Here is a 26363-nt window from a genome sequence, read left to right as displayed (position 1 = left end):
AATCCTCCCCGGCCTCAAAATTCATGTGAAGTTTGGAAGGGGCCACATTTGCAAAAATAACCGTTGGGTTGCATTTGTCAAACGGAGAAAGGAAGCTGGCCATTTGTTTTTGAGTTTGTAAAGCTTTTGATTAGAATATGTGGGTTGTTTGATTTTCGAGTTTGTAGGTCATCTTCAAACCTTTGAAACCCAGTTTGTTCTAATATGAAAAATGTTTAGTATTGTTTATCTTTTAGTAGTCCGAACTACGCAAGGTCTGATTCACGCGGGGACGTGATACGTAGGCAATCCACATAAGATTCGACCACCAGTAATAAAGAAAAAGAAAATACAAAATAAATACAGGGGTTCCCAAAGTACTTCAAAGGGGCAAATAAGCAAGCCGGGGTGACGCATGTTGTTTAAAGCAAAGCATGTTAGAAACGGTTAACTGCCTAGGGGCATTGCATCCTCAATATGTTGTTGTCAAATCTGTTAAACTCTAAACGCTAACAAGTTTGTTGTTTTCCGAATCTCAAACAATTAGTTGTTAAAGAATTCTGGCAACACACCCTTACCAAACTATATCTAAAGGACCGATAACAACAAGCATGACTACTTTAGAGAATAGTACCGAGGAAGAAAGGCCGGTGAGCCAGTTGTTAAAGGAAGCAATGGAAAAGATAGAAAGGATGGGATTAGAGATGAATGCAATGCAGCTAGCTCTAGCCAAAGCACAAAAAAGCCCTGAGCCGTTGGGGCACATGTCGGAATACCCTCACTCCGGCCCTTCAACAAGCCTCCCGAATCACCGTTATCATCAGGAGAGAAGCCCCCATGATTCCCAAGCTCCACCGCCCCATCAACCTCTCCCAATACCAAATGTTCCCACTTTTATGGGACCCATATCAGCCACCCTGCAAAGATCAAACAGCGAGCCATTGCTTCAGGCTCCCGATACGCAATACTATCCCCCTGAGCCTACATTCCATGCCCCCGAACCACATGCCTACAATCTACATTTGGAGGCACCGGCAGAAATTGAAAAGCCGATTAAAGCCCCAGAACAAGATGAGGTATTGAGGAAATTCAAAAGCCTGGAGCAGTCCTTCAGGAACCTACACGGATTGGGCAACCAGGTCAGCATGGCCTACAAAGATCTATGCCCTTTTCCGGATGTCCAACTCCCGGCTGGGTTCAAGATGCCTAAGTTTGATCTATATGAAGGGCACGGTGATCCCATGGCGCATTTGCGGGGATTCTGTAGCAAAATGAGAGGGGCATGCGGCAAGGATGAGCTGCTGATAGCTTATTTCGGCCAAAGTCTGAGCGGATCAGCATTATAATGGTATACCAGGCAGGATTCCAGCAGATGGTACACTTGGGATGATCTGGCGCAGTCTTTCGCAGGTCATTTCCAATACAATCTCGAGATAGTCCCTGACCGTCTCACGTTGTTGAGGACCGGGAAGAAGCCCGGGGAAAGTTTTCGTGAGTTCGGGTTCCGCTAGAGAGAGCAAGCAGCCAGAGTCGATCCTCCCATGAGAGAGGGAGAGATGGTGGACTACTTCTTACAAACCCTGGAGCCAACTTACTTTGGTCATCTAGTGACGACAGTTGGTAAATCTTTCAACGAAGTAGTAAAAATGGGCGGTATGATCGAAGAGGGACTCAGGTCCAACAAAATCCTGAGCTATTCGGCAATTAAAGCAACCACTCAGGCCATCCAGAGCGGCACTGAGGGTGTACTGGGGAAGGAGAAGAAAGAAGATGTCACGACTGTTGAGTCGGGAGCATGGTTCGGATCTAGAGGCCCATCACCATACTATAGCCAACCACGACCCTACCACCAAAATTACCCCCGCACTCCATATAGCCCTCCACAACATTATTACCCACTGCCAGATCCCCATTTTTCCGTTCATCATGCACAAACCTATACCCACTCTCCAGCACACGCACAATGGCGTGCGCCGGCTCCCCAAAATACATACCCACCTCCACCAAACATATATCCACTTCCGAGGGCCTATAGAAATCCTCCAGGGTCAGGTTTCCGGGGGAATCAAGCTTTTAAGAATGAGAGGAAGCAGAAATATACTCCGCTGGGAGAATCCTATACTACCGTGTTCCACAAATTGAGGCAGTTAGGCCTATTGAATCCTATTGAGCCCAAATTACCAAATCCCCTTCCTGAAAATATTGACCCTTTAGCAAGTTGTGAATATTGTTCGGGGGCTCCCGGACACGATACTGAGAGATGTTGGATGTTGAAGAATGTCGTGCAAGACCTCATCAACACAAATAGGATCGAGGTTCAGGTTCCAGAGCCGCCAAACATTAATGACGATCCGTGCCGGTGAAAATAGTTCCAAAAAAAAAATCAACAATTGGACGGCTACTCCTCTTCCTATCCGAAGGGAGTCTTGGTAGTGAGCTCTGATTTTTCTTTCTTGTTTTGGATTATTGCAGAGTTGTAATCCAATTTTGTTTTAGTGTGAAACTCTGTTATCCCGTATTTTTATAAAGTGAAAGCTTCTCTTCTTATTTTGTTTTGAGTCTATTTTTCTTCCTTTTCTCTTTCTAAACAATGCTCTTTATACTGATTCCAATGACATGGCATGCATAACGGATCTTCAACTTAGTCTAAAAATCAATCTGATTTCGAACTGATTATACAAAAGGTCAATCACGATGACGAATTGGGATACGATGATAATAAAGCCTTCAAAGAGACAAACAGTGAGTTAAGCTAGTTGGAAAAGAAATCCAAGCCCAACTTAAATAACGCATAAGACATCAATTTAGGGGATGCAGACGATATCAGGAAATTTAAAGAGGGACAGCAAGTGTTGAAACGGATCCTCCCACATCAGGCCAAAACAAAATGGCAAATTTGTCCCGAATTGGCAGTGGCCGTCTATTGTGACCAAGATGTTATCCAGTTGCACTTCATGTCAGACAGATGTCGAGGGAAGATGCATCGACATGGCTATTAATTGTTGTTTGTTTGTTTATACTTGGCATTTATCGGAGAATGAAATGACGGAGGCAATTTTTTCTTCTATCCAAATATTTTAACCTTTGCTTCCCCTTTTGAGCCTTATTTATTCTTTCATACCCCTCTTTTGGAATCAATAATGAAAATAAGAAAAAAAAAGAGAAGAAAATATAATGATAATAAAAACAAAAGAAAAGTCACAAAACAAAAGAAAAAAAAAAGAAAAAAAAAGAAAAAGGGAGTTGTGAACTACGTTTGACCTGATTCCTCAAAGAAGGATACGTAGGCGCCTCACGGCTCGGTCATAGTGTAACCAAAAAATAAGAATCCCCAAGCGAGAAACTGGGGCAGAAGTTGTGTTTGTAATGTTGGGAAAGAAGTTCGATTCCAAGAGTTGTAATGGTTTTTACCCATCAGAATTATTTTGAACCCTTTTTGATGCCCTCTTTTTCTTTTGGCCGTAAGCAAAAAACCCATGTTGATGTCCAAAAAAGACCTCCTGATCAGAATCCGAGGAAAGCCAAGTCAGGCAAATAAAAGCAGAGAAAGTCGGCAACGAATTGATAACCTAAAGAATCCCCAGCAAATAGTCATATCAGGCGCCATAAGGCGACGAGAATTGAGAGAAATGAGAGAGCCTCATCAGTGAAAACCCCTCGAAGGGCACTATGAGGCGACAAGGATATAAAGGGGGCTAGCAAGATAAGATCCGCAGCAAAAAATGGGCCGCATCCGGCGAAAGTTGGGCTTCTGCACATCCCCAGCAAAGAGTCATGTCGGTAACACTCCAATCTCCAGCTTAGAAAATAAAATGAGAAGAGTCTTATCGGTGAAAACCTTCACAGGCACCATAAGGCGACGAGAATTGAGAGAAATGAGAGAGCCTCATCAGTTAAAACCCCTCGAAGGGCACTATGAGGCGACAAGGATATAAAGGGGGCTAGCAAGATAAGATCCGCATCCGGCGAAAGTTGGGCTTCTGCACATCCCCAGCAAAGTAAGGTCGTCAAAAAAATTGATCGATATAAATAGACTGAGTTGGTTAATCCAGAAATGCATGACATGATCATTGGGATTGATTGTACCATTCAGATAAGTTCTTTTCTTTTTTTTCTTTCCCCAACATTTGTTCAGAAAGACTTTTTCTTTCATCTTTTTAAAGTCATCACTTTTTATTTTGGGTTTATAGTGTTTTTCTCCAGTAGTTTGTTTTTATAAGGATTTTGTTTTTCAGAGCTTACTACTAATTGCCAAAATGCTGCGAAGCAAAAGGCGAACAGGACATGCCAAAGATAATACAATGAAACGGAAAAGACATTGTTGCAAGACCGAATGATGAGTTGGCCTAAATGTCAAGGGGGTATAATGAAAAAGGGGTCGAGATGCAAGAGCATCCTTGGCCGATCATCGACCAAATTCCAAAAAGGTCGGACAATGCGGAGCAAGGAAAGAAGAGGGGGAAAACCACCCCCAGCGGGAATGTGATCACCAGCAGGGACGTGATCCCCAGCAGTAATATCATCCCCCAATAAATAGTACCATCCCCAGCAAGTTCTGATAGTGTACTGGAACACCGAAAAAAAAAAAAATCCAAACAAACAAACATCCCCAGCAGGAGTGGCACGACCACCCACCATGTTTTTAACTAACAAAATCTTTCTTTGATTTGAAGCAGGGAAAAGAAATGTTACAGATGGCGGAAGGACATGCCATAAAGAAGATCATCAAACCGGGGCAGAAAATTTTCTTATCGCAAAATTTTTCTCAAAAATCAGGTACCCACTTGGGGAAGGATGGAAGGCAGCGCAGGTCTGGATAAAGTGATATCCCGAGCAATTTTCGGAGGAATGAAACACTAATTTTGAGGAAAGAAGTCTGAAGGGAGATGATTCAAGTAAGAGGAAAAATGACTGAGGAGGCAGGAAAGAATAATGCCAACAGAATGTTATACTTTAAGGAATGTTGAAGTTGGGAGCTCGCCCATATAACAGAGGAATACATTTTAGTACTACTTTCAAGTGTTGAAGTTGGGAGCCCGCCCATAATAACAGAGGAATACATTTCAGTCTTTACTTTCAAGCGTTGAAGTTGGGAACCCACCCATAATAACAGAGGAATACATTCAGTCTTTACTTTCAAGAGTTGAAGTTGGGAGCCCGCCCAGATAACAGAGGCATACATTCAGTCTTTTCATTTCAAGTGTTGAAATTGGGAGCCCGCCCATAATAACAGAGGCATACATTTCAGTCTTTACCTTTCCAGTATTGAAGTTGGGAGCCCGCCCATAATAACAGAGGAATACATTCGGTCTTTATATTTCCAAAGTTGAAGTTGGGAGCCCGCCCATAATAACAGAGGAATACATTCAGTCTTTATTTTCGAGAGTTGAAGTTGGGAGCCCGCCCATAATAACAGAGGAATACATTCAGTCTTTACTTTCGAGCGTTGAAGTTTGGAGCCCGCCCATAATAACAGAGGAATACATTCAGTCTTTATATTTCCAAAGTTGAAGTTGGGAGCCCGCCCATAATAACAGAGGAATACATTCAGTCTTTATTTTCGAGCATTGAAGTTGGGAGCCCGCCCATAATAACAGAGGAATACATTCAGTCTTTACTTTCAAGCGTTGAAGTTGGGAGCCCGCCCAAATAACAGAGGCATAAATTCAGTCTTTACTTTTCAAGTGTTGAAGTTGAGAGCCCGCCCAGATAACAGAGGCATACATTCAGTCTTTTACTTTCAAGTGTTGAAGTTGGGAGCCCGCCCATAATAACAGAGGAATACATTCAGTCTTTACTTTCAAGTGTTGAAATTGGGAGCCCGCCCATAATAACAGAGGAATACATTCAGTCTTTACTTTTCAAGTGTTGAAGTTGGGAGCCCGCCCAGATAACAGAGGCATACATTTCAGTCTTTAATTTTCAAGTATTGAAGTTGGGAGCCCGCCCAGATAATAGATGCATACATTCCAGTCTTTATTTTCAAGCATTGAAGTTGGGAGCCCGCCCATAATAACAGAGGCATACATTCAGTCTTTATATTTCAAGTGTTGAAGTTGGGAGCCCGCCCATACAACAGAGGCATACGTTTCAAGATCAAGTCATAGGACAATAAAATAGAGGGTTACAGCAGGAATCCACTACAGGAAACAATAAAAATCCCCAACACCGGGAAGCAGAAGGTTGCAACAAGAGATCCCAGCACAAATTCAGACGCATGAGTCAAAAGGAAGAAAAGAGGCATCTTGAAAGAAGCAGATGGTGAACATTAAATCATGCCCAACATAACAAGTCTGATGAAGAAAATCGTACCCACCAGAGGAACCGCCAAAAAGCTTAATGAAGAAAGCCATGTCCCCAGCGGACCGAGCAAAATGATGAAAACTGGTATTCAGAAAAGCAAAGGGCCAGTATCATTTCAAATTTCAAGGAAGAAAAGCATCGGAGGAAACACAAGCCGAAAAGAAAGCAAGGCAACAAGAACAAGTTACAGTCTAGCCTAGCTTCTTGTTTTCTTTTAAACATGGTGTAATAAAGAGATCGGTAAGCAGTGATAACAGCATGCAACAGCAGTAACATTGCAGTCCCACGGTAGTCCCAGCTACCAAAGCTTCCCGAACTACATTAACCTGATTCCCCTTTAGCCAGGGATATGTAGGAAACCTTTGAAGCAAAGGTTCGGTTAAATCTTTTTCAAAAAAAAATGCTTCACACGGAGTACTCGGATAGGCAAAAATCGCTCGCTTTATCTTTGCACGAAAACCCTTCGTGTCTTCGGGCAAAGAGGGGCAGCTGTAAGCACGTGATTTTTGCCCTATATGAGAAATACTCCCAAAAAATGCAAAATAAAATGATTTTCCTTGGTGTGCAATTTTGAGTACTTTTGTGATATTTTTGGATTATTATTTGTATTTGTCTGTGTTTGTTTATTTGCTAAATTAATAAAAAATACAAAAATATATTGCATTTGCATGTAGAATTTAATTCTATAATTGTTAGTAATTAAATTAGTTTTACAAAAATTAAAAATTACAAAAATAGGCATCTTTTGCATTTTTAGCATTTAATGTCCAAATGAACAATTTTATGCTTAATTATTACTTAATTGTGCGTTAATTGTTATTGGTAGTTAATTTGCGCTTTTATAACTTAATTTAGTTCTTAATAATAATTTAAGTATTTTTATAATTTAGTTTTAGAAAATAAAAGAAGAAAAGATAACAAAAATACAAATAAAAATCGGATTGGGCCACTTCTTCAATTTTCAACCCCAGGCCCAAACAATTGTCCACGACCCAGTCCACTTCACACGGGTCGACCCGGTCCACCCCATTGACCCATTGACCCAACACCCCTCTTCATTCAAAACACAAAAAAGGAAAAAACAAAAGAAAAAAAACCTAAAAAACCCTAAAAGATGGTCCGCCCCCCACACCCATTTTTGGCTCCTTCTTCTCCAAAATCTCAAAGACCCCATCCATGGCTGCCCTCGTTACTTCCCTTCCACCCCACGACCAGCTTCTTCTCCTTCACACCATTGCTGCTCTTTCTGCTTCACCATCCATCGCGACTTCATCTTCGTCGTTCGACGTCAAGCTCGAGTTCGAGCTCGACGTCCATGGCTGCCCTCACCCTCGTCGTCAACCACCATCCATGCCATAACAGTCGACGACCAGTGATGGCCCAGACAGTCCGCCATGGACGCTGTCACTACCCCGACGTCGTCACTGCTCAAACGACCCTCCACAGTTGCTCCGGCAAACACCATTGTTTCAACAGCTGCTGCTTCGTCTTGCCGTTCCAAACGTGTTGCGGGCTGCTGCTGTGGAGTTCTTCGCCGTTGGTTGCTGCCACGCTGCTGCTTGCACTTCATCTTCTTCAAAGCTCGAGCTCGCCATGGCCGAGCTATTCCTTAGCTGTCTCTTCTGCTTTCAGCTGCAGGCGAACCCGACGCACCCCCCCAGTTGCTTCTGTTTCAGCACTTCTGCCGCATCAGCTGTGGCTGTGGCTTCGGCGTCAACTTCTTAGGTTCGGGTTCGTCGTCGTTTGGTTGAGCTTTGGTCGAGGGTCGCCGAAACAGTTCGTACGTATGATTGTTCGATTCGGTTAGTAGATTTTTGAGTTTTATTTTGTCCGTATTTTGTTTTGATATTTTCGAATCTAAAATCGGCAAATGTTTGTTTTGTTTATCGTTTGAATTAATTTTTAGTTCATGTTCATGTGTTGTTTGTTAAATTAATTTTTCAGATTCCAAATGAAAGATTAATTAATTGTTTTTCATGTTTATTTCATGTTCGTATCGTTGTTTAAGTGAATCTTTGTTGTTGTTTAAGTGAATATTTGTTAGTTTAATGCTTGTTAGATTCAAAGTGAAATTTAATTAATTATTTCTTCAATTTGTTTCATGTTGTTATGAATTTTCCAGAAAATGTTAATGTTGTTTGAATCGTTAGAATCCGTCATGTTTGTTGCTTAAAAAACAGATTTAATTCATGTTCATCTTTGTTTGAAGTTCATGTTTAAATCCAGTGATTTAATGTGAGTTTATGTTTGTTTGTGATTTGTTGATTTAATTGAATCATGCATATTGTTGTTGGTATTGTTGTATCTTTGTTCATCCATTGATGATCTAAATTAACCAGGATTGGTTCCCGATATGGTTGATTTATTTCCATTAATTTGGAGTTTGTGTTGTTCATCATGTTCATATGATTTGTTGTTGAAGATTGTTGAGAAATTGGTCATCTTGACTATATTTTGGTCAAGTTATGATTTAATTGATTGTTTAGAGCAGAGGGGTAATTTGGTAAATTGCAGTGCATTCGGGGGTAGATTTGTAATTGCAATAAGGTCGGAGGGGTAGTTTGGTAATTGAACATTATTTTGATTCTTTATGTTAAGCATGGGGGACAAATATAATGGGGTGGGGTTTTTGATGTACTTGTTTAATATAATGGGGGACAAGACAAAACATAATGGGGAGGAATCTTGTACTTGTTTAAATATAGGCATGGGGGACAAATTATAATGTCGAGGAATCTTGTACTTTTTTAATATAGGCATGTGGGACAAATTGTAATGGGTTGGGAATGTGTTAGTTATTTAATGTAGGCATGGGGGACAAAGTTTAAAATAAAGAAAACATTAATTAGTGAGACAAAACATGCCATTGGGGGAATAATTTTGGGGGTGGGAATTCAAGACAAGGTCTTGCTATATATATATGGTCATTTGACACATTAAAGAGGGACTAGAACTTGAAGATTGAGAGAAAAAGGGTGGAGAGTTGACAGATTTTTTTTACACTTGAGAGTTGACATACTTTTATACTTGAGAGAGTTTGTGATAGTAAAAGAGAAAGACAATTTGAACTTTCACTCGAACAATTTTGTTTGCTTTTCTTTGAGTGTTATTCAAAAGTCAGAAACTACTGCATCTCGTATCTTTTCTCTCTTCTGCTTTGACTGCGATTGTACTTTTGCACTGCTGAGTTTTCAATCTGTTACTGGGTTATTCTACTGGTTGTTACTGGTTTTGCGGTGTTGCTGAACCTGCTGTTGCCGCGTTATTACTGTTGCTGACTCCTACTTCTTTTGTTCTTGTACTGCTGTTTCCAGGTACACATTTGTACACTCTTGGCTTGAAGCGAAAAATGAAATATTAATCAGGCTCCTGTTCCTGTTGAATTCTTTTGTTTGGATCTGTGTTTGAATATTAATTTTCCTCTCTTTGTATAAAAATGTAGTCGATTAATTAATGAGTAATGAGGCTGCATATGTATGATTTCTTCATCTAATAATGCTAGTTTAAATTATTTGAAGAATAGTTAATCTGCTTTGATATTATTGTGTATCCCTCTCATGTTCTAGCATTAGTAAATAATAGAATATAAAAATGAAAGCAGTTTTTCTTTGTACAAACTCGATCGCAATTTTCCAATCGCATTAGCCGTAAACTAATAACTAATAAGTTACGTTTTCAGCATGTAAATAATTAAGAGATTTTCTTTTATTTTAGAGACGAACTTAATAGAAAATATAGTCACTATAGGTTTATCCTTTAAAATAAAAATGAGCCGAGCCTCGCCAAATAAATCACAAACCGCCGGGGCCCTCAATAAAATACATAACCATTGACTAGACTTTGGATTTGGCCGTTTAATGAACCTTCACGGCCTATTCCTAAAATAAACAATACGTTAGACTCTTTAGGACGCGCCTTAATAAATCTTACTTTCTTAAACTCGGGTGCACATTTATGTGACCCAAATCCAAATCTCGACGGATTCGAAATGCCTCTCTAATCACGGGTACATTGACTGTGACGTGGTTCGAGATGCATGTCCATGACGTTGCAAATTCATTAGAAATAAAGAACGAGGTGAGCCTCGCCAAATAAAAATACAAATTGCGGGGCCCTCAATAAATATTGCTTTAAAAATTGTTTAGGCTTCGGGATGGACCGTTTAGTAAAATTCCACGGTCCTACCCAAAATAAATACGCTAGTCGCTTTAGGCGCGCCTTTAATAATTTAATTTCCTTAAACTCGGGTGCACATTGATGTGACCCAAATCCAAATCTCAACGGAGTCAAAGTGTGTCGACGACCACGGGTACATTGATTGTAACGTGGTTCGAGATACATTTTTATAACGTTGCAATTCTTGATAAAAATAACAGTAAATGATAAAAGCGGTTAAAAGATAAAATTGGCACATAAGTTCACATTTGTATAAAATCAGATAATCAAGCCGAATATAACAGTTGAGCGACCGTGCTAGAACCACGGAACTCGGGAATGCCTAACACCTTCTCCCGGGTTAACAGAATTCCTTATCCGGATTTCTGGTACGCAGACTGTAGTATGGAGTCACCTCCTTTTTCCGCACCAGAGAGGGTGCAAGGGAGTTTTTCCAATTAAAGGACAATCGAAATGGGATTGGTTTATTAATTTCAGAGTCGCCACTTGGGAGATTTAGGGTGTCCCAAGTCACCAATTTTAATCCCGAATCGAGGAAAAGAATGACTCCATATTACAGTCTGCGCACCAGAAATCCGGATAAGGAATTCTGTTAACCCGGGAGAAGGTGTTAGGCATTCCCGAGTTCCGTGGTTCTAGCACGGTCGCTCAACTGTCATATTCGGCTTATTTATCTGATTTTAAATACCATTATGAACCAATGTGCCAATTTTAACTTTTTACCGCTTTATTGTTATTATTTCAAAAGGATGTGAACATCGCTTAAAACATGTCTTTGGACTGCGTCACATGAAATGCACCCACAATCTGGAACATATTTTATTTGATGTTTTGGGATTTGGATCTGGGTCGCATGAAATGCACACCCCAAGTTTTAAGAAAGTAGATTATTAAACACGCACCTAAAGAGACTATCGTGTTATTATTTTGGGAAGGGCCGTGAAATTTGCTAAACGGCCCGTCCCGGAATCTAAGTATTTAATATATACATTTAGAGGGCCCCGCAGCTTCTACATTTTTGTTTGTCGAGGCTCGTCTCATTTTTATTTTAAAGGATAAACCTATAATGACTATATTTCCTATTAAGTTCGTCTCTAAAATAAAAGAAAATCTCTTAATTATTTACATGCTTGCAGATTATTTACAGCAGGATCCGAAATGCTTTTACAGAATAAGGAAACATGACCATGCATACGGACAGCTGATCGAACATTATGGGCCCAAATCCAGCTCATGCGGAATGGGCCAGACCTGGGCCACTGTTTATCCGAGGCGGGTCTGTTTGGTCTGTTTTGACCTGGGCTCGACCTTCATAAGGTTGAGGGGCGCGGACTTGTGCTAATTGTTATAAGGTTGTGGCTTGATAATTATAACGAGGCAGTTTATCAAAAGAGAATGAAAATTAACTAAGGCGGATAGTTTTATTCTTTGACATGCATTAAAAGAGAATGCTAATTACAAAACACAACTAATTTCCAAGACATAGTCCAGTATACTACCAATCCTTTTGTCTGTTAACCTAACCAACATGTGATATTAAATCCTACTACATTTTTGTATTCACTATATGAAAGGACCAACTCCAATACCCAAACAAGATTGTAAACCATTACACACTACATAATCATCTATATAGCAACTACATGTGGACATAAATGTCTTCAAATCTTCCCTTTTGTATTCATGCTCGACTTTCAAATTACATGGACAGTATTAGTTGTGTACCTGGTATAGAGGAACAAACGAAGAAGGAAAAGGATCAGCTGAATAGTACACAGCAAACAACAGCACAACAGATTCACAGCAACAACACAGCAACAACGACCAGCCAACAATGATGAAGCTCAGCAAGGAGTCGAGCAACAAATAAACAATCCCAGAAAAAACAGAGTAGGAAATAACAGCCCAGAATGTTGAATGTAACAGCAACAGAAATCCAATGACCACAAGAAAGCTTGGCAAACGGCAGAAAAGCAAAACCACAAAGACAACCTGATCAAACTGGACTCTTACACAGTTTCTTCTAGACAATACTCATTCACAATGTTCTGAAATTTATTCCTGTTTTTCCTTTTTCAGTTTTCTTACTCACAGAATCTCTCAAGACTCAAAAAAAATGAACCCCTTTTCTAATGGAAGGTCTCCTCTTTTATAGCCTAACCTTAACACTTTACAGTCTGTTTTACAACTCAAAATTGCCCCCCTGTTGTTTTTCCACTCACTTGTTTTAAATAACCAAGCTCCCATGAAATCCCTGACAGCCCCTCTCTTTTTTGGTTGTTAAAGTGTACTGATCACTTGTTTATTTAACCAAAGTATGGGCAGTAGGAATATAATCTGACAGCACATGCTGTCCAATTATTTTAATTCCTTAAAGCTAACCATACACATGCTGCCCACGGTCTAAACCAAATGGCATCGTGTTTTAAAATCAAAGTCTGAATCTGCCATTATAACCTTTCCCCTAGATGTTTTTTAATTCGATTTGAACAAAATCAATAGGCAATACAATTCAGTTCCTAATGGGACTCAAATACGATCACAGCAGAAATAAGCAATACGAATCAAGTTGTTACCATTAACGATTGAAACTAATTGACGACATATATCGACTCGACTATATTAATCGTAACACATAACAATCAATCGTTCATATAAACAACACGTATAGAGTCCCGAATGACCTCAGACAAATTTGTTCAAACACTGGGAACTTATATGAATTAAACTCGTTTGACGATTAATCTAATTGATGAACACGTATATCACAGGGTATATTCAGAACACAAACAGAAGACAATTGACCAAATAAAAAGGCCTTTAACAGAGATGGAAGAAATCCGAATGAAAAATAACAAAATGACAAACAAACACAACGAAATATGCTGACAACTTAATTAGAACTAAAACAAAAGAAAGGAAAACTTACCAAAAGAGTTTGAAATCAAAATGACCCAAATCTGACTCAACTTCGAACTCTTGAGGCCGAACAAACTTTAATCAGGGTGTTCTCACGTGAGAACACCTTGATTAAGGTCTATTAGACCTCAAACCCTTGTCAAGACCGGCCGGATTCCCCAGGTGCATGTGTTTCAAGTTCTGGATTTTCAGATCTGGATTTTTAGGAGTTGTGGGTAGATTCGGACCAAACCAAGCTTGGTTTGGTCACGAGGAAGGTCAGGGGAGTGTCTGGTATGAAGATGGGGTGGTTTGGCATAGATCGAGTTTTGTCTCGAATCTTCAAATCCAGATTCGAGACGATAGGAGGTGATTCGAGGTTCGTGGTTAGTGGATTCGTGTTCAGGGTGGTTGGATGCTTTAGAGGTGTGAAGGGGGTGGTCACCGGCGTTCGTGCCGCCGGGTTTTGGTGGAGGGGAAGCTAGGGCGGCTTGCTAGGGTTTGGGGTTTCAGCTTGGGGAAGGAGACGAGTGAGGGGTGGGGTTCGGATAGGGGGCGTGGGGTGAAGGGTTGAGTTTATATATGGAGAGTCTGATTGGATCTGACCCGTTAGATCAGATGATCTCAACGACTTGGATCTGAGGATGAGACATGAGACGGGGTCGTTTGGTAGTTAAACGGGGTCGTTTGGTTTAAGTGAGGGGTTGGGTCAGGCTGGTTATTTGGGTCGGGTTTGAACATGGGTCGCTGAAAGAGGTCCTGAACCGTTGGATCGGCTGGGACGGACGGCTCAGATTGATTTGCCTGAAACGACGTCGTTTCAGGAGGTGCCTGGGCAGGCCTGGTCTGGACTGGGTTTGAGTGCTGGTTTGGGCCTGTTTTTGTTCCATTTATTTTGGGCCCAACCGATTTTCTTCCTCTTTTTGTTTTTCTAGTTTCATTTTTCTTTTAAAACAAAAAATAAAATAATAGACAATAAAATAATGAAATTAAAACTAAACAACAATGGAACATTTTAACACAATTATCACCAAATATTCAAGTAAGTTAACTAAAAGCCTAGAACGAACGATGCACACATATGTATATATTTTATATTTTTTTTTGAATTTTCTTTTACTGACACATATTTTTGTATTTTTGTTTGATAATGACTAGATGCAAAATGGACAGACCCACAAATGACTAATAACACATGTCACGAAAAAAAATCAAAAAATTGTACAGCGAAATCATCCGTCACTATTTTTATTTTTTGTTTTCCTTTTAGAGTGATTGCTCGTGAAGCAAAAATCACGTGCTTACAGCTGCCCCTCTTTGCACGAAGACACGAAGGGTTTTCGCGCAAAGATAAAGCGAGCGATATTTGCCCGTCTGAATACTCCGTGTGAAGCATTTTTTGAAAAAGATTTGACCGAACCTTTGCTTCAGAGGTTTCCTACATATCCTGGGCTGAACAGGAATCAGGTCAATGTAGTTCGGGAAATTTTGGTAGCTGGGACTACCGTGTGACTGTAGTGTTTGCTGTTGTTGTGCGCTGTTGTATGCTGCTGTAGGATGCTACTGCTCAACCGATCTCCCTATTACATTGCTCTAAAAGGAAAACAAGAAGCTAAGCTAAACTGAGGATCCTGAAATCTCATCCATCTTCAACTTGTTCTTGTTGCCTTGCTTTCTTGTCGGCTAACGCTTTCCTCTGACGCCTTTATTTTGTGAACTTGGAGATGATGCTGGTCCTTCACCTTTTCTGAATGTCAGTTCTCATCACTTTGCTTGATTTGCTGGGAACATGGCTTTCTTCCTTAAATCTTTCAATGGTTTCTTCAGCGGTATGGCTTTTCATCAGAATTGTTATGTTGGGCGTGCCATAGCGTTCCTGAACTGCTTCTTTTGAGACGCTTCTTTTGAGACGCATTCCCTTTTCCTTTTAAATTGCGCGCTTGCCTCTGCAGTTGTCTGCTTCTTGGTGGTGGGGTGACTGATTCCAAAATCTAGAGCTGAATGTATTCCCGCATTATACTGGTGGGCGACCTAGAACTTAAATGTATTCCCGCATTATACTGGTGGGCGACCTAGAACTTAAATGTATTCCCGCATTATACTGGTGGGCGACCTAGAACTTAAATGTATTCCCGCATTATACTGGTGGGCGACCTAGAACTTAAAATGTATTCCCGCATTATACTGGTGGGCGACCTAGAACTTAAAATGTATTCCCGCATTATACTGGTGGGCGACCTAGAACTTAAAATGTATTCCCGCATTATACTGGTGGGCGACCTAGAACTTAAAATGTATTCCCGCATTATACTGGTGGGCGACCTAGAACTTAAATGTATTCCCGCATTATACTGGTGGGCGACCTAGAACTTAAATGTATTCCCGCATTATACTGGTGGGCGACCTAGAACTTAAATGTATTCCCGCATTATACTGGTGGGCGACCTAGAACTTAAAATGTATTCCCGCATTATACTGGTGGGCGACCTAGAACTTAAATGTATTCCCGCATTATACTGGTGGGCGACCTAGAACTTAAATGTATTCCCGCATTATACTGGTGGGCGACCTAGAACTTAAATGTATTGAAATTGTTTCCCCGTTCTTCCGAGAAAATTTTCGACAATCGGCAGAAAATTTTCTGCCCCGATTTTTGGTGACTTCCATGGCGTTGCATCTTGCTGCCCTCATCAATCCTCTGTTCCCCTGCAACAGACAAAAGGATTTGGTCAGTTTTAATCGTGGTGGTAGAGGGTGCCTTTCTGGCGAGCAATTTTTCTCTCTTCCTCTTTTCTTGCTCTTTGTCCCCATAATTGGTTGGCGGGCAAAGTTGCCTGTTGGGGGTCTCTAGCCTGCTGGGGATTGGTTTTCAATTTATCCCCTTTTCTGCTTTCTCTTTAAACACATGATGTGGGAGTCTGCTTCTAACTCCCGAAACCACTCCCTTTTGGAGCTTACTTCTTCCAAAATTTCCGGGCACAATCACTGCATTGCCTGGGACCGGCCTTTAAGACTGTTTGTATTATCCTGCATTGGGATGAATTCCCCTTCGGTTTCTGGTAGTAAGCTTTGAAAAATCCTTTCAAGACACATTTTAGGAAAAGAATAAAAGATATGGAAAGGAGAAACTCTTTCTGAACCAATATTTTTTGTGGGAGGAGACAATCAAAAGAACTAATCTGGAGGACACAACTGGTCCCCGTGATCATGACGTGCACCATAGATCCCGACCCGGTCTATTTGTATCAATCGCTTTGTCCGATGGTCTGACTTGCTGGGGATGATAAAGGAGTGTTCATTTCGTTTCGAATGTGGTACCTTTGCTGATCTGTCTCGTCGCCTCATAGTGCCCTTCGAGGGGTTTTCACTAATGAGACTCTCTCTTTTCTCTCATCTCCCGGTGCCTCATGGTGCCTGTGAAGGTTTTCACCAATAAGACTCTCTCATTTCATATCCCTCATCTTACATCGCCTCTCGGTGCCTGTGAAGGTTTTCACCGATAAGACTCTCTCATTTTTATTTCTTTCGGGAAATCGGGGTGTTGTAGATACGTCCCTCCTTTCTGGAGATTCCCTTGACCATCAACTCATTTCCAGTCTTACGATCCTCTTCTTTGCTGGGGATCAGTGTATTATTCTCGGCCTTATTCGCCGGACTTGGCATCTCTCGAACATTGATCGGGAGGTCTTTTGGAGGTTGATGTTGGTTTTGGTGTGGGTTTGAAGAATGGCTATAAAAACGAAAACAATTTGAAGGGTGATGTGCTACAACTTTTAGAATCAAACCTTTGTTGGAACTTAAAACATAACCTCTGCCCCAGTTTTCTTGCTTGGGGAATTTATCTTTTATGCTTATGTTGAGCTACGTGCGTTACGCACATTGTGCTATATTGTGCACACTATGTACATTATGCATCCTATATTTATTATGATGCACACTATGTACATTATGCATCCTATATTTATTATGATGTACACTATGACCGAGCCGTGAGGCGCCTACGTATCCTCTTTGAGGAATCAGGTCAAACGTAGTTCCCACGGTTTTATATTCCTTGATTTTTTCTTTTCTTTCTTTTCATTTTCTTTTCTGTTCTTTTCCCTTTTCTTTTCCTTTCTTTTCTTCTCTTTTCTTTTTCATATCTTTCCCATTAGTGATTCCAAAAGAGGGGTATGAAAGAATAACTTAAGGCTCAAAAGGGGGAAGCAAGGGTTAAACAGTGTTTGGGTATAAGAAAGAATTGCCTCCGTCATCTCATTATTCAACAAATGCCAAATACAAACAAATAAACCAAAAATTGCCATAATTAAAGAAATTACGCATAATATCTCTTGACTGCATCTGAATTGATAGCCATGTCGACACATCTACCTTCGACATCTGTCAAACACAAAGCACCGTTGGACAATATTCTGGTCACGATATAAGGCCCTTGCCAATTTGGGGCGAATTTGCCTTTTGCCTCGACCTGATGTGGGAGGATCTTCTTTAATACCTGCTGCCCTACTTCAAACTTCCTGGGGCGCACCTTCTTATTATATGCTCTTGCCATTCTCTTTTGGTACAACTGACCATGGCACACTGCTGCCAATCTTTTCTCATCTATCAGGCTCAACTGTTCCAATCGAGCCTTGACCCATTCATCATCATCAATCCCGGCTTCAGCGACAATTCGGAGGGACGGAATTTCGACCTCCGCTGGTATCACGGCCTCAGTTCCATACACCAACAAATAAGGAGTTGTGCCTATGGAAGTCCGGACGGTAGTGCGGTAACCCAACAAGGCAAAGGGTAATTTCTCGTGCCATTGTCTGGACCCTTCCACCATTTTTCGCAGTATCTTCTTGATATTCTTATTGGCTGCTTCGACTGCTCCATTTGCCTTAGGACGATATGGGGTGGAATTGCGGTGTGTAATCTTGAATTGTTGGCATACCTCTCTCATCAAGCTGCTATTAAGATTCGCACCGTTATCCGTGATGATCACTTTTGGGATCCCAAATCTGCAGATGATATGGGAGTGAACAAAGTCCACCACTGCCTTCTTGGTTACTGATTTGAAGGTTTTAGCCTCAACCCATTTGGTGAAGTAATCAATGGTCACTAGAATGAACCTATGACCGTTGGACGCTGCTGGCTCGATGGGCCCAATGACATCCATGCCCCATGCTACAAACGGCCAGGGTGCTGACATCGTATGTAACTCTGTTGGCGGAGAATGAATCAAGTCTCCATGTATCTGGCACTGATGGCATTTCCTCACGAAAGTGATACAGTCGTGTTCCATGGTGAGCCAATAACACCCTGTTCGAAGGATTTTTCTTGCCAATACATATCCACTCATGTGTGGCCCACAAACTCCAGCATGTACTTCTGCCATAACCGTTGTTGCCTGCCTGGCATCTATGCATCTCAACAATCCCAGATCCGGGGTTCTTTTGTACAATATTCCCCCACTGAGGAAGAAACCATTCGACAACCGCCGGAGGGCTCTTTTTTGGTCTCCAGAGGCATGTTCTGGATATATCCCCATCCTGAGGTATTCCTTGATATCATGAAACCAGGGTTCGCCATCTGCTTCTTCTTCTATGGCATTGCAGTAGGCGTGCTGATCACGGACCTGGATGTGTAGAGGATCAACATACATTTTGTCAGGGTGGTGCAGCATTGATGCCAAGGTGGCCAAGGCATCCGCAACCTCATTGTGAACTCTCGGGATGTGTTTGAACTTTACCGATCGAAATTGCTTGCTCAGATCATGCAAGCATTGTCGGTATGGTATGAGCTTTAGATCTCGTGTTTCCCATTCACCCTGAATTTGATGTACCAAGAGGTCCGAGTCTCCCAAGACCAAGACGTCTTGGACATCCATGTCAGCAGCCAAGCGCAGACCCAAAATGCAAGCCTCATATTCGGCCATATTGTTGGTGCAATAGAAGCGCAGTTGAGCCGTAACAGGATAATGCCGTCCTGTTTCAGAAATGAGTACTGCTCCTATTCCAACCCCTTTCGCGTTTGCAGCTCCATCGAAGAAAAGCTTCCAACCCGGTTCCTCAGGCAATTCCAACTCATTTGTATGCATTACCTCTTCGTCAGGAAAATACGTTCTTAAGGGCTCGTATTTTTCATCAACGGGATTCTCTGCCAAATGGTCTGCCAGCGCCTGGGCTTTCATGGCCGTCCTCGTCACATAGATGATATCAAACTCTGTGAGCAGAATTTGCCATTTTGCCAACCTTCCCGTGGGCATAGGTTTCTGAAAGATATACTTCAATGGGTCCAAGCGGGATATGAGATAAGTAGTATATGAAGACAGGTAGTGCTTCAACTTCTGAGCTACCCAAGTTAGGGCGCAGCACGTTTTCTCGAGTTGAGTGTACTTGACCTCATGCACTGTGAATTTCTTGCTAAGATAGTAGATGGCTTGCTCCTTCCTCCCTGTGTCGTCATGTTGCCCCAGTACACAACCAAATGAATTTTCCAAGACCGTCAGGTAAAGTATTAGGGGTTTCCCGGGCTTAGGTGGGACCAATACGGGTGGATTAGACAGATACCCTTTGATTTGGTCGAAAGCTTCCTGACACTCTGCTGTCCAACCTACTGCAGCGTCCTTTCTCAGCAGCCGAAATATGGGCTCACAAGTTGCTGTGAGTTGAGCGATGAACCTGCTGATATAATTGAGTCTACCCAGCAAACTCATTACCTCTGTTTTGTTCCTTGGCGGTGGCAAATCTCGGATGGATTCAATTTTGGATGGGTCTAACTCAATCCCCCGTCGACTGACGATGAATCCTAGCAACTTTCCTGATGGAACCCCGAATGCGCATTTGGCTGGGTTAAGCTTGATATCATACCTTCGGAGTCTTTGGAAAAATCTCCTTAGGTCTGCTACATGGTCCTCCCGACGCCAAGATTTGATGATCACATCATCGACGTACACCTCAATTTCCTTGTGTATCATGTCATGAAACACGACAGTCATTGCCCGCATGTACGTTGCCCCGACGTTCTTTAATCCGAATGGCATTACCCGATAGCAGTAGGTTCCCCATGGCGTGATAAACGCTGTCTTCTCAGCATCCTCCTCGTCCATTAGGATCTGATGATAACCCGCATAGCAATCCACAAAGGATCCGATCTCGCGCCCTGCACAATTGTCGATCAAGATATGAATGTTGGGTAGAGGAAAATTGTCCTTGGGACTTACTTTGTTGAGGTTGCGGTAGTCAACACACACCCTGATTTTTCCATCCTTCTTTGGGGCTGGCACCACATTGGCCAACCATTCGGGATATCGAGTGACCCGAATGACCTTCGCTTGTAACTGCTTAATCACTTCTTCCTTGATCTTTACACTCATTTCTGTTTTAAATTTCCTTAGTTTTTGCTTGACCGGAGGGTATGCCGGGTCAGTGGGTAATTTGTGAACCACTAAATTGGTGCTTAATCCAGGCATATCATCATATGACCAGGCAAAAACGTCTTTGAATTCCCTGAGAGTTTTGATCAATTCTGCTCTGACATTCGGCTCAATGTGGATGCTAATTTTGGTCTCTTGGACGTTATCAGCGTCTCCTAGATTCACAGCCTCGGTGTCATTTAGGTTAGGCTTGGGTTTCTCTTCAAATTGGCACAGTTCTCTGTTTATTTCTTCGAAGGCTTCACCTTCGTCACATTCAGATTCATCGTCACAAACGACCTTTTGCATCATTGAGTCGGTTTCAGATTGATTTATTAGACTAGGTCGAAGATCCGCTGTGCATGCCATGTCATTAGAACCAGTAAAAAGAGAACTGTTCAGAAAGAAAAAGAACAAGACAAAAATTAAAATGAGACAAAAGAAGAGAACTTTATTAAATTTGCGGGATAAAAAAGGGTTCACACTTTTACAAAAACGAAAGTAAAATTTGGATTACACCCTTGAATAATCCGATCAAACAAACAAACAAACAAAACATTAATCAAAGCCTACTACCAAGACTCCCCTCGGACAGGAAGAGGAGTAACCGTCCAATTGTTGGTCTTGGCCTCAGGCCCCACAAATTGTATCTCTGCTCTGCTGGAACCTTCTCCAGCTTCCACCATACTGACATCCGCGAATAGCCTCTCAAAACTCTGATTCAGGTCTTCATTTATACCGATCAAAGGTCCTCGAATCTTTGGGATCGCTGACCCCTTGGCACTTGCTTTAACAAAAGACCTTGAGAGGCGTGGCACTGGTTTAGGCAGAAACCAGACCCTCTTCTTCATTCTTCGCGCCTCCTTCCTGTCTGCTGCGGTTGGTTTGAACCCCAACCCGAAGGTTTCCAGATTCTTAGGAAGGGAAACAGGTTGGACTATCCCTTGAAGTTCAACTCCCAGGCCTTTTCCCGGCACAAATCCATTACCCAGCATTTCTGATACCATCATGACTGTTGCGGCAGCTACCCTAGGGTGCGGGATGATTTCTCCTTCAGAAATTTTGTTGGCCGACCCTGTATCGAGAATCTGGTAGACCCAGGGACCCTTGTCATCAGTGGTCTCTATGAAAGGCACAATGGTTCCGCCCATGGTGCATGTTGTATCCTCGCCGTGCAACACGACCTCTTGTCTTTCCCACTCGAACTTCACTGTCTGATGTAGGGTGGAAGGCACCGCTTTAGCTGCATGAATCCAGGGTCGTCCTAACAGCAAGTTGTAAGATACCGTGGCGTCCAATACCTGGAATTCCATGGTAAACAGGACCGGACCAATGGTCAGTTCAAGTACAACATCCCCCACAGTGGCTGTTCCGTTTCCGTCAAACCCCCGGACACAGATGCTATTCTCCCGGATTCTTCCACGGTCAATCTTTAACTGGTCCAGGGTGGATAATGGACAAATATTGGCGCTTGAGCCGTTATCCACCAATACTCGGGTTACCACCGAGTCTTCACATTTGACAGCTAGGTATAGAGCTTTATTGTGCTCTGTTCCTTCCACCGGCAGGTCATCATCTGAGAATGTCACTCTGTTCACCTCGAAAATCTTGCTGGCAATGGTTTCCAGGTGGTTTACAGAAATCTCACTGGGTACGTGAGCCTCGTTCAATATCTTCAACAGGGCCCGACGATGTTCCTCAGAATGGAGGAGTAATGACAATAGTGAGATCTGGGCCGGTGTTTTTCTCAGCTGCTCAACCACAGAATAATCTTGTACCTTCATCTTCCTCAGGAATTCTTCAGCCTCTTCTTCAGACACTGGCTTCTTGGTTGCCACTGGGTTGGTTTTTCTTAGCTCCACCGGAGCAAAACATCGACCTGATCGAGTCAGCCCTTGCGCTTCACAACTGACTTCTTCCACCTGTTTTCCTTGATACGTCACCACTGCCTTTTCATATTTCCAAGGCACATCCTTGCTGTCAATCATCGGTAGTTGGACCACAGGCTTTATGGTCACCCGTTCTCTACAAACCCCTTTCAACATGACTGCCGGTGTGGGCAGGATCCCTGGTATTACCAACTTGCTTGGCTCGGGTTTGCTTGCTATGACGGATGGGCTCTTCCCCAATATCACTACCGGCTTGACGCCTTCTCCCTGTGACTGTACACTCGTTCCTCCACTGGTTAAGACTTCTTTCGGGGCGGCTTGGATCATCATCACTGTTTGTGAGGGTTTTCTTAATTCTCCTCCCTCACACACCAACTCAATCATGTGAGTTTCGTGGTGCGCTGGCAGTGGGTTTTGGTTGATGTTAGGAGCCTCCGGTGTCTGGACCTCGATCTTATTGGTGTCAATAAGATCCTGTATGGCATGCCTTAACTTCCAGCACTTCTCGGTATCGTGCCCGAGCATCCCTGAACAGTATTCACAACTGATTGAACGATCCAAATTCTGAGGCGGGGGATTTGGTTCCCGAGTATGGACAGGACTAACCAAACCCAATTGCCGCAGCTTGTGGAACACAGCGGTGTAGGTTTCTCCCAGTTCGGTGAAGGTTCTTTGCTTCCGCAACCTGTCATTCCTAGCATCTGGATTTCCCCGGAAACCTGCCCCTGAAGGGTTTCTATATGCCCTTGGTGGAGGGTAGGTGTTTTGTGGCGGTGCATATATGTTCTGGGGAGCCGGTGCGCGCCATTGTGGGCGAACCGGAGGCTGAGTGTATACCTGGGCTTGGTGTACGGAACAATGTGGTTCTCGAGGTGGATAGAAATTTTGTGGTGGGTTGTATGGGTAATTTGACCTGTGAGGCCTGGGTTGGTTGTAGTGCGGCCTGCCAGCCCTGGACCAACTGCCTGCCTCGATCGTGGCAACCTCTTCTTTCTTTCTTCTTAGCGCACCTCCCGTGCCGCTTTGAATAGCCTGGGTTGTGGCCTTAAGTGCCGAATAGTTTAAGATCTTGTCCGACCTCAAACCTTCTTCTATCATGACCCCTATTTTGACCACCTCGTTGAAAGATTTTCCAACCGTTGTCACCAAGTGACCAAAGTAGGTTGGATCCAACGTCTGCAAAAAATAGTCTACCATCTCTCCCTCTCTCATGGGAAGGATCGACTCTAGCTGCTTGTTCTCTCCAGCGGAATCCGAACTCGCGAAAACTTTCCCCGGGTTTCTTCCCAGTTCTCAATAACGTGAGACGGTCAGGGACTATCTCTAGATTGTACTGGAAATGACCTGCAAAAGCCTGTGCCAGATCATCCCACGTGTACCACCTGCTGAAATCCTGCCTGGTATACCATTCCAGTGCAGATCCGCTCAGACTTTGGCCGAAATAAGCTATCAAAAGCTCATCCTTGCCTCCTGCCCCTCTCATTTTGCTACAGAATCCCCGCAAATGTGCCATGGGATCACCGTGCCCTTCATATAAATCAAACTTGGGCATCTTGAACCCAGCCGGGAGTTGGACATCTGGGAAAGGGCACAGATCTTTGTATGCCACGCTGACTTGATTGCCCAGCCCGTGCAAGTTCCTGAAGGATTGCTCCAGGCTTTTGAACTTTCTCAACACTTCTTCCTGTTCAGGGGCCTTAACCGGCTTCTCAACCTCTGCCGGTACTTCCAAATGGGGATTGTAAGCCTGTGGTTCCGGTGCGTGGAATGTAGGCTCGGGGGGATAGTATTGGGTGTCGTGAGCCTGAAACAATGGCTCACTAGTCGTTCGCTGCAAAGGGGCTGATGTAGGTCCCACAAAAATGGGAATGTTGGGTGTTGGGAGAGGTTGATGGGGTGGTGGAGCTTGGGAATCGTGAGGGCTTCTTTCTTGATGATAGAGGGGATTTGGGCGGCTTGTGGAAGGGCCAGAGTGAGGGTATTCCGGCATGTGTCCCAGTGTCTCAGGGCTCTTTTGTGTTTTGGCCAGGGCTAGCTGCATTGCATGCATCTCTAGTCCCATCCTTTCAATCTTTTCCATTGCCTCTTTTAGCAACTGGCTCATCGGCCTTTCTTCCTCATTACTATTCTCTGAAGTAGTCATGCTTGTTGCTACCGGTCCTTTGGATCTGGTTTGGTATGAATGTGTTGCCAGAATTCTTTAACAACTAACTGTCTGGTATCAGACAACAACAAACTTTGTTAGTGTTAGAGCTTAACAGATTTGATCATAACACATAGAGGATGCAATGCACCTAGGCAGTTAACCGTTTCTACATGCTTTGCTTCAAACCACATGCGTCATCCCGGTTTGTTCATTCGTCTCTTTTTAAAGTATTTTGCGAAACCCCGCGTTTTATTCTATTTACATTTTCTTTTCTTTATTTATTAAAAGCGGTCGAATCTTATGGGGATTGCCTACGTATCACATCCATGCGTGAATCAGACCAGGCGTAGTTCTGCCTCAAAGCAAAGACACACAGTAATTCTTCTGGAGTCACTTAATTTCATTATCAAAATTTGCTATTACACAGTACTTAAAATAAAAATAGCAGAAGTACAGACTCCACGGTTTTAAACTTGGTTTAATGAAAAGAAAACAACATATGGAAAAACAACCAAAGCCAAATAAACAGGACTTGACCAAAACTAATTCTCCAATTTAAGGGCCCGCGAGGCATCATTCGGCCTTTTCGCGGCTCTAGGTGTAAGGTCTCTTTGCAGGCTCTTCAACTCGTTCATAATCCGGCGGACGCAGCCCATGATGGAAACAAGGAGGGTCTTCCGAGGTGTTTGCTCACATGCCAAGCATTTCATGTAGATGTAATGCCCTATTTCATCAATCCTTGCTCGGATGTCATCTCTTTCACTGAGCAACTGCCTGATTTGTTGGTTTTTTAACCCCAGTGCCTGAGCATCGTCAGCAATTCGATCCTGAAACAACCCCATTTGTCTTTCCATGCAGGCCATTGCATCATAGCACTGTCTTCTGTCGTCCTGGGCGTCTCGTGCTTGTTTGACGATCCGATCATGTAGAGTGGAGCTCGTCTCCCTTAATATTCTGACGCTCATTTCATAATCACTTATGACCTATTGCAAACGCTGCTTCCGGGCCATTGCGTACTTTGCCCATCTGACCTTCATCCTTGTTATGCAAGCTTTTGATTGTTCTAATTCTTCTTGGCTTTGGCCGACCTGATTTCTCAATCTTGCTATCAATCTTTCATCAGAGCGACGCTTCTGTCGGTCAACGTTACTCTTACTGGCTTGGCGAAGGCGGGCCTTCAAGGTTTGGTTTTCTTGGGCTAACTTGTTTCTTTCAGCCTGCTCCGAGGCGACTTGCACATTGTTCTCAAATACAAGCCTTTCAACTTGTTGCTTTAGCTTCCCGATTTCGACCCGGTAACCTTTCTCCCTTTTTAACCATCCCCATTGCTCTTGTGAATCATTGGTGAAGTGTTGGACGTGGGCCCTTTTAGCAGGTCTTTGCCGAGTCTGAAACCTTCTTTCGAACCAAGCACCGTACTTTGGGTCTACCTCACCTTTAGCTAGCTCTCGTACCATGGTTTTGGGCTCCAAGAATCTACATTCATGCCACAGTTTTCTAATCTTCCCCTCGGGGAATATGACTCCCGGGCTCAATTCCAAGGCATGCTTGCTCAGATTTTCATCATTAGGGA

Source organism: Nicotiana sylvestris, chromosome 11, assembly GCF_000393655.2.
Source record: "Nicotiana sylvestris chromosome 11, ASM39365v2, whole genome shotgun sequence".
Taxonomy (NCBI): domain Eukaryota; kingdom Viridiplantae; phylum Streptophyta; class Magnoliopsida; order Solanales; family Solanaceae; genus Nicotiana; species Nicotiana sylvestris.
This window is presented reverse-complemented; position numbering follows the sequence as displayed.